This window comes from Populus alba, chromosome 4, assembly GCF_005239225.2.
Source record: "Populus alba chromosome 4, ASM523922v2, whole genome shotgun sequence".
NCBI lineage: Eukaryota > Viridiplantae > Streptophyta > Magnoliopsida > Malpighiales > Salicaceae > Populus > Populus alba.
Window position 1 is genome coordinate 2,373,844 of NC_133287.1, and position 10,384 is coordinate 2,384,227.

A 10,384-nucleotide genomic window follows, 5' to 3' on the forward strand; every position below is an offset into this window, starting at 1 on the left:
TGTTATATTATTGGGGTTAGTCCAACACTTTTAGGCACCCGTTGACCATTACCTACTCTTATAATAAAAATACGCTAATTATAAAAACCAGAAAGGCTATACTTTGGTAATCTTTCTATTTTATACTGTTACAAGATGACTTATACCTTGTTAATCTTACTATTTTCTAGTGTTATAATACGTGGTCCGTTCAATAAATTAATCCGATGATATAACGATTTAGATCAATAAAATAATTTAGTTGTTTTTATTAAAATAATATTATTTAATTTTTTAAAAAAAGTTAAATTTTAATCAAAACAAACTAACTCATTTATCCAATCTCAAGCCGGATTGAACTCCAAATCAATTCTTATAACTATGATATTTTGTTCTTTAAGTCTTGCAAATTTTCACCAAATTTTGGTGGCTAACTCCGTCTGTTGCAAAATTGCAGCTCACTAACAACGATGGGCTTGAGATTGGATAAATGAGATGCCCAATGCCCAATGCCCAATGCCCATCCATTCTCTTTGGACCTCTGTCAACCTTAGTCATCTGCGTGAGTCGTAACCCAGCGGCTTTACAAGAATTTGTTTTTGCAAAGTTCCAAATTTAACAAAAAGAGGTATGGACGTCATGGCAAATCCAAAGAGAAAAAAAGCTTGACATGGTTCAGTTACAGGTTATTTTGGGTTAGATAGCTAAACCCAAAATAATTATAAAAAAAATTGTTCTAATTTTTTAAAAATTAAAATAATTTTATTTTAGATAAAAAAATAAAAAAACTTCTAGGAATTAACTCGATAAAATCTTACTTGAATTTATTAGGTCAATCAAATCACGAGTTGATATTATGAGATATACAAATTTGATTCCTTTAATTCACAGCCTGAATTTGAAAGATTTGAACTAGATTTTAAATTTTATAGGTTATTGGATGGATATATTTATTTAGACTTTACTTTAATTATTTAAAAAATAAAAAAATAGACAAACGTAGAACTATCTTTTGGTTATTTATCAAGATTATGGTTTTCTTCAGGCTTATAATAAATACCCTTATTGCAGCATTCACTTTCTATTACAACTTAGAAGTGATATAACAATTTGGAGAATGAATCCACTTCTTACATAAACCAACATCTCATAATGTCATAATATCAAACATGCGGATTAATCAAATGATTATACAGTTTATGCAAATATGCAAAGAAACTGAGAATTTGAACCAAGATTTTCTTTTCAAATATCATCAATTTACGGGGAAAGATCTTAAAATAAAACCCTATCTCCTCTTTTTGTTTTTGGGTGAATATATGCCACCTTGTATCTTCGATAATCAATTGGGTTAAAAAATATCCCACCTTCTTTCCTACACCTTGACTGTTTGACGGATCCTTGAAAAGGGTAAAGAGAGTTCCACATGAAGTTCTAGGTGACAATATCATTCCTTGATGACGCCATTTTTTTGATTTCTTGGAAGAAGAGGAGGATCGATGAGTATGGCCAGAGCATGCAAACCAACTATGGTGTGTGTGGGTGGTGAATCCATAAAAGGGCAAGAAAACTTCCATGATGCTATGCTCTCAAAGGCCAACAAATACAATTAAAGCCACCCAAAAAAGCAAGATTTAAAGCCATGATGGTGGAGTAGAAGGCTCAAGTTTTTTTGTAAGATAAAAGACATTTGGTCCCCCCCTCCCCCATTGAAGTAAGCAAATGCTCAAGTGGATATGATGGGAGGGGCCATGCTTTTGAGGCATTCGTGGAGCTAAAGCCATTTCTCTTTACTCAATCCGGGAGTGGGTCCAAACTAAACCAAGCTTTGCTTTACAAAAAGTTACTTGTGGATGAACGTGTCGCAGGATTGACATGGTAAAGCGGTTGAAAGTTTTCTTTTTTTGCTCAAAGTTCTTTGAATTGAAAAGTCACTAAAATGATTTTTGAATGTTTTTAAAATTAAAATATCAAAAAAACTGAAAAGTGGAAATATTTATTTTGAAATAAAGAATAAAAATATCTATTACATTATATTATTTATACAATATATTAAAAGCCATCAACTTTTTTTGTTTTCTGTTCACTCTATCACAAAATATTATGAATTGGAGCGGTTTTTTTTTTTTAATTTTTAATTTCATCCTTAAACTTTTTATGTTGGGTGATTTAGTATTTTTAAGCTCAAATTAGCTCCCAATTGCATATCTTTTAAAGAGGGAGGGTTTAATTGAAAATAAGGGGACTGGAGTGAAAAATACAGGTAAAATAGAGGGCATGCTTAAAGCTTAACGAGGATTGTAATTTTTTTTTATGTTATTTATTTTTTAATTTCATCCTTCAATATTGTTGAATTGTTGTTTTTTTTCCATTTTTATATATATATTGGAAAACATTCATCATTTGCATTGAATTGTTGTTTTTTCCATTTTTATTTGTTGTCGATATCTTATTTTCTAATCATGTTATTAAATTAACTGAGTTTATTAACCCCGTCCAACTTAAGGATCAAAATCTTAGATTTGTTTTCATTTTGAAAAATATTTATATTGTTTTGACATATTTTCTACAATGAATAAAATAAATAGGTCCACAACATAACATGAGCCATCAAGCTGGTAATAGTAATAAACAAGAAGAAATAAATTGCATAGTTTTTAAACCAGGTCTAATTTTACAGGGTGATTTGAGAAATCCAAGATCCAAAGCTTGATTAGAACTAGGATTTTAGTTGATTTAAACAAACATTGACTTGGTAAAATCAAGTTGACCTGACCAAAATTTTTGTATTTTGGTTGACTCAACCAAACCTAACATTGTAAACCCTAAAATTATAAAATTACATCTAGAAGGTAGAAAAAGATTTTGATTTGATAAATTTGAATGTAAAAAATTCTTAACTTCTTAAATAATCTCTTTTGGAAATAATCTAAACAAACTTATTTATACTAGTTTTAAACCTAAATCCTTATAATAAAATGAATCTTTATAGCTAGAATATTTCAATTATCATTAGGATTTATAAACTAAATAAGAAAAATAAAATAACTAAGAAAAAAAAAGAATAAAAACTTCTAAACCTAATTTAAACATAAACTTGATCTCAATTGATGTTAACTTGCTAATCCTAAAAAAAAAAAAAAGAACTAGCTTAATAAAACATATTTTAAAAATTTCATTCCAACAAAAATCACATAATAACTATCCCAAGTTAAATTAAAGAAAAAAATAAAAGAGATTAATGTTTTATTGTGGCTGAGAAATATTATTATTGTGATTTCTCCCTTCGTGATAACAACCAACGAAGTGAATATTAGGGGGGTAAAATGATCCTTTTACAAGATTTATTTGATATTATAAAAAAGGATGGGGATGGATCAGTCTTGTAACATTTTTTGCACAATAAAATAATTTATTTACCTTTGAAAAAAAGATTTAAGCTGACATATATGAGCTTTTAAGTTTTTTTTTAAATAGTAAAATGTCTAAAATACCTCTAAAAGCAAATTTTATTGAATTGGCTTTCAAAGGCTTTTTCATATTTTCATCATAATTCCCTTTTGTTATAATCAAGTGCATTGTGAGACAATTTACTATTTTAATAAATATTAGTAAAAAAAAAATTGCAAGCATCAACGGATGACTATTGTCTAGCCACTTTAGATAGCACTTGTGGCATTACGCAATGGCCAAAAATTGGCTTCTAAGGGTAGCACTAGAAACTCTTTGGCAGCCACTCCATGACTAGGTGACACATTTATGGAACAAACCTTTGGTTTAGCTTGGGCGGCTTTTTTTAATTTTTTTTTTCTCTTTTTTTCTTGATTCTCTTGCTAAGCCTTCCAACTTTTCAAAGCATCTTTTCAATTTTATTTTCATTTAGATTTAGTCCATGTTCTTTTGATTAATATTTTTTATTTGAAATAATTAATAAAATTAAAATCATTTTTTTTTCACTCTTGAATTTTTTCATCTATCATATTTTTGTCGTCATTATTTTGATTTTTTGTTTTTTTGTTTTTATTATTTTATTGATTGATTTATTTTTAATTTCATCCCTTATTATATAATTTTTATTTAATTATTATATCAAATTTCATTATCATTCTTTTATTGCTATATTTTTATCATTTTCTTAGTTCATTTTATTTTTCAATTTCATCCCTCATTGCTTTATTTCATTTATATTTTATGCAAGATCTAGTCCTTATTATTTTGATTACTATTTGAGTTTTTTTTTTTTGGATGATTGAGAATTTTACTTCGTGAATTTTGCAAGTTTGTTTTCCGTGGGATAACTCGGTCTTATATTGCGGTCCATAAATTTTGAAGAGTAGTTTAATTTGACTTTGGTCTTTTTAGTTTTTTTATTTTTATTTTTAAATTATTGTTTTAGTTTCATCTTCTGACATTAGGTTATTGGGCATTCAACTTTGCGATTTTGTCTTTTTTTTGTTTGTAGGATTATTCTGATATTATATCCCGAGTAGCAAGTAGTTGAGTTAACCTCAGTTGACTCATATTTTTTTTAATGTTTTTTTTTTGTTTTGTTTTTTGTTTTCCAGTTTTGTCTTTTATTTTTTAGTTCGCGTAGGACTTGATATCCATTGTTTTTTTTTTTTTTTTTTTTGGATTTATCCCAACCTCATAAGTGAGCCACCATTTTGGCATGTTGATTAGAGTTGGGTTTTTTTTTTTTTTTTTTTTTTATAAAAAATTTGATTTTTATTTTCAATTTATCAATCAAAGTTTTATTTACTGGTAATAGAGCTTTATTTTTTTTACTTTTTCATGAGGTTATCTCATTCAATTTTTCTCTAGATCGTTGAGATCTTTTAAGAATAGAGGGTATTTTTTTTAATATTGAAAAGTATTTATTTTTTATGATTAATTATTATTATTGTTTTTTTTTGTAATTTGCTTTATATATATATATAATTATATTATTATATTATTAAATTAATAAAGGATATTTAACCTATTCAAATTAATGACCTAATTCCAAATTCTTTTTATTCTTTTAAAAGTTCTATTATTATTTGAGCATTTTTACTATATTAGTAAATGCTTAAAAGGATTGATTATTTAGTACATATCTATTAATCTGATAAGTAGATGGTGGTAATGATGAGGACATTGCATGTTATTTTGTTTTCTTTAGAAATTTGGGCTTCGTTCGTTTCCCCAATGCTTTCCCAAGAATTAGATAGTTGAGTTGATGTCCATCTTATCTCCATTCTTCCATGGACCTAATTTTTTTTTCTAGCACTATTGTCCCTTGGAAATTGGAATGCATCATGGTAGAATATGGGAGAAAAAGATTTGTACTCTATATATTAACCATCGAATTTATTAATAACCAATCATGATTTTTTTTTTCTTCTGATTTCAAGACCATGGTGGGTTGCTATCGTGCAAGATAATGTTCAAATTAAATAAAATGGATTTTAAAGAGTGAATACTAAGGAGCCATGTTGACAAAAGATGGCATAATTATAGTGTTTTTTTTTTTTTTTTCTTGCTTTATAGTTGTAATCACAATGGATGGGTTGAGTAAAAGGGATGAAATTGAGGGGGTAATGGAGTGGTATTAATTAAGAAGAGAAGCACGCTTGAAGACAAAGGGCATTGATGATGCTATGTTTAGATTCCTCAAGAGACAGACAAATATATTGTTTCAACAGCTAGTAGCATGATCCCATGTGCCCTCTTGCTAAAACAACATTATCTAATGTTATTTATTCATGTTAAGTCATCTTATGTTTAATAAGTCTCACTTAACTACGTTGTTAAGGATTTGAGACTGTAACATGAGACTTCAATTAATGACTTTCGAGAGCATATCAAACAAGCTTTTTGAAGCCAATTAATGAGAAAAAAATTCTCTTTTTATTAATGACAGATATATATTAAAAAATAATATAAATTATATTTTAAGATTTTACTTAACAACTTAAATTTTTAAATTGAGATAATGTTTTGGTATAATATCAAAATCTTAATAATCAAGCAGTTATGAGTTCAAATTTTATTATTCTCATTTATTTAATAAAAAGTAAGTATATAATAATGTAGACTCATACACGTTTCAAGTTTAAAGGGCTTTCACTTGAGGAAGTGTGTCAAAAAAAATAATATAAATCATATCTTGAAACCTCACCTAACAATTTAAACTTTTAGATTAAAATCATGATTATTTGGCAAGGCGCAATGGTTTTTTCTCCCCCCTTCTATTAGGTTTTAATATTTGTGAAGCTTGTGTGAAAGCAAATTGTTAGAAATGGGTTAATTATATTTGACGTCCCTTTGTTGCTAGAAAATGCTAATCTTTTAGCTTGAGAGATCAACTAAGTCAAGGATTTCGTTAATCATATCAGTAACAGAAGCAATAAACTAATTAAGAACTAATTAATAATAGACAGACACCAAACATAGTAAATCAATACAGTGCAAATGGTAATAAAAGGTTATGCCTATCTCATGAAGTTGATAGTTTAATGAAAATAAGCTTTGTTTCCACCAATAATATCAAGCATGCCCTTGATCGATCACCCTACCAATAAAACCCTAATTATTATCAACTTCTAGACTTAGTTTTTTTTTTTTTTTCCTTCAAGAAAAGGGAATGGAGGTTTTCTGTTTATCTTGTAATACAAGTCGATTTGGTAGCAGATTCCTTTTAGAAATCAAACCAAACCAAGTCGTGTTAGTTAATGATCATCTTGTGTTTTTTATTTCTTGGTGTTTGTACCTCATAACTACACCACTACCTGCATGTTTAAATCATGACCCTCTATCACATGATATGAAATGCCATCCTTTTTAATTACATGCAAATAAATATCAATTTTTATATGAATTAGAAATAGTTGACTTGCTAGAATTAGGGAAGAAATTACTTTATAAAAATTAATATTGTGAGGATAGTCGGGATTGATATGAAAAAAGTTCTAGATTACTGAATCAACTCAAAAGTCATTGAATATTAAATAATTTTTTATTTTTTTGGTGTTGGGTCTATTAAGTTTGATTAGTTTAACCAAATTACTAAAATTTTATTCAAGTTAATTAGGTTTTACCAAGTTAGTAATTTATTAAATTAGAAATTCGATTCAAATTAGACTCTAAATCCTATATTGTGAGTGTCAACCCGCTGGGTTTAACCACTATTTTATATTTTTATAAAATAATAGAACTAATTATCTGTCCAGTTGAATGCTTTAATACAATTGTATGGATAATTGTGATTGATATATTATATATGAAACAATGAACTAATGTCTCATGTAAAGAGACTGCACGTGACCATTAGTCGCAACAACCACATTGAATTATTATATTAATAATAAAAAAAAAACCCCACAATTATATACATGTACCAAAATATCATCCACGTTTCTCAATTGCATTTTTCATCAACTTTTGTCAAAATTGTCTGTGTAATGTGCATATTCTAGGAAATAAAATGATATCGCTGTGAAGAAAATTTGATGGAAATGTTAATTAACATTAACGAAAGTGTCGGGTTGAACTATAAGGATGAAATTAAAAATTTATGAGTAAAGGTTCAAAAACATATATTTTTTTGTCAATAAACCTTAAAATAAAGAGTATAATTAAAAACCTTTCAAAGTTTTAAGGTTAAAATATAAACTTTCTCCACAATGGCGAATGTCCCACATCATCTTACAATGTAGTTCTTGTTCGGTTTTTCAAAACACATAAATGGAATAGAAATAATAATTTTTTTTAAGAATCTAAAGAAATCCTGTTAGACAATCTAGAGTTAATTAAGGTTTGAGTGAATATTGCATTAAAATCATATATTTTTTGTGAGGTTTAATCAACTTTTCAATTGTTTGATCTCTAACAATAATTTACACGAACTATTAGATCATAAATCTCTTAAGACCTTTTTAGAAAAGAGGAAATGTTATGTTTTGACTGCTTTTTTTTTTTTTTTTTTTTTTTTTTTTGTGTTTGTGGGAGTTTTTCTATCGTATTTTTTGTAACAAAAATTCTCTATTTTTCTATAAAAAATATGAGGCATAATATTTTATTTGTAGGAAAACCTAATAATCATGTTAGTGGCAAAATATCACTTTACCCATTTAATAATATCACACATATTATTTCAATATAGTTTTAGAAACTTATGCAATCAAGTTCTTGTTTAACTTTTCTGGGTCTAAAATCACAATCCCATGTACAAATACATTCTAGTCTTTAATTTTTAAAGCTTATTTACAATCAAGTCTCACTTGATTAATTATTCTAGTTTAATATCTTACCATTGGTTTTTTATGTGTGTAATCCATTAAGTTCTATAATATATTGGTTCAAATATAAATCACAATCCTAAATAAAATGAGATTAAATAAATTAAATAATTTAATTTATTATCAATACAACAATTCATTGAGTTATACTTGAAGATTAAGTGCACTATTTAGCTATGTGTCATGATTCCTAAGTGTATTATTTAGCAATGTATCATAATCCCTCAAATATTAGAAAAGTCATAACTGATTTGATTTAAGGACTTGATTTTACTATAAACTCATTAATCAAACATCAATGAATATTAAAGATAAAGGAAGCCTTATTAATAATAAATTTATCTATACATGAATAAAGTTAATATCATGTTTAATCAATCAATTAACTACAAGTTATATACACTAACAATTATATCCTTAAGGTTGAGAGTTATTTGAAATGCCTAGAATCAAATCAATAAAATGTAAAGATTTTGGATATAACTTAAAACAAGTATATAAATTAAGGGCCAAAATGAGATTTCTTCTAAATAAGCGTTGCAAAATCATACTATAAACTAAAATAGATGGCTTTTACCATACATCAATCAATAAATTATACACATTCATAAAATACCATTCACCATACTGTTATTTTTACACTTTTTTGCACTATGATCCTTGTACTTTATAACATTTATGATTTGATCTTGAACTTTTATTTCTATAATGTTTATATTCTTGAAAGTTAAAAGAGGAGAGAGAGTCATTGAGAATAGATAGAAGAGAGAAAGCTTCCAATTAGTCACATCCCAATAATAAAAAAAAGTTGATCTTTATATCACTAGGTTCACCTTGAAGAGAAGAGTTTAATTGAGGTTGTTTTAGCCTTTGATCATGTTAGAAAAAGTAAATTGAAATTTAGATTTTTTTTTTTAATTTGATTTGATCTGGAGTGTTTTGACTAATTGATGTGTGTTTAGTGGTTGAAAATGAGGTTATAAAGGTTCCTAGAATATTTTTCTTTAGTGTGTTTAGGTTGAAATTTGAGTTTTAAAAGTCAACAAATCGTTCTCTTAGTTTTTAATCACCATAGATGGTTGAAAATTATTGTAGAGGATTATACACTATCTCGCTAGGTGAATGATTTGTTGTCCACTATCTATTTTAAAGCTAGGTGTGCAAGCCTAAACTTTCAAACCTAGGCACGAATGAATTTTTAATTCTTATAAATATTTATTTGAATTACTAGAAAATTAAATAAATTTAGAATTTGAAAATGAATCTATGACATTAATTACTCGAGTATAATAGTTAGTAAAATTGTTAAGAGAGAACCAAAGTCATATTTCCACAAGTTAGAAAAGAATCCTATTCAATTGCATATATTTGTGTCAATTGAAAAGTAAACATGCTAACACACACACTTTCATGAAGTTTATGAAAATTTATTTTAATTCATTTTCATCCAAAAATATCTAATAAATATTTTAAAAATCTTTTAAAATCATCTACTAACTTCAAGATAACCCAAAATCACTATAGAAAACTAAAATCAACTAAACCTTAAAAATCAAAACAAGATTAGATCTTTTTTTTCATACATTTTTTTTTTGGATTTGAGGAAACCCCACCTCCCGAAAAGCGCACTTTGTGGGCCTAGGTGAGTGAGTAAGACCCTAGTTGTCCCAGGCTCTTACAAAAGATGCACGCCCTGACTTGAACTCGAGACCTACTGTGCAGCTCTCAAGCCCTTTGCCACCACGTTATGCCTCTTGGGGACTCTTTTTTTTTTTTTTTTTTTTTCATACATGTTTACAAGGAAAACTCACCATCAAACTTATCTTCTTGAATAAAACCTGTTGGTGTCAAGTTTGATAATTTTTGTTGCTGGTATTGCGACAACCAATAATTTTTCTTTCTTTATTTCATCATTCTCCAACTACTTTGTATCGTCTCTTTTAACTTAAGAAATTGAAAAATAAAAATAAATAAAATTTTGGACCAAAATAAAATTATCGTGAATTTAGGGGTGAGTTATGCTTTTTCTTCATGCTTTAATTCGAAGCTTAATTTCATATAATTAGATCATAAAAAGGATATAATTAAAAGAAAAAAGATGAAAATTAAAAAAAAAATGGAGTAGG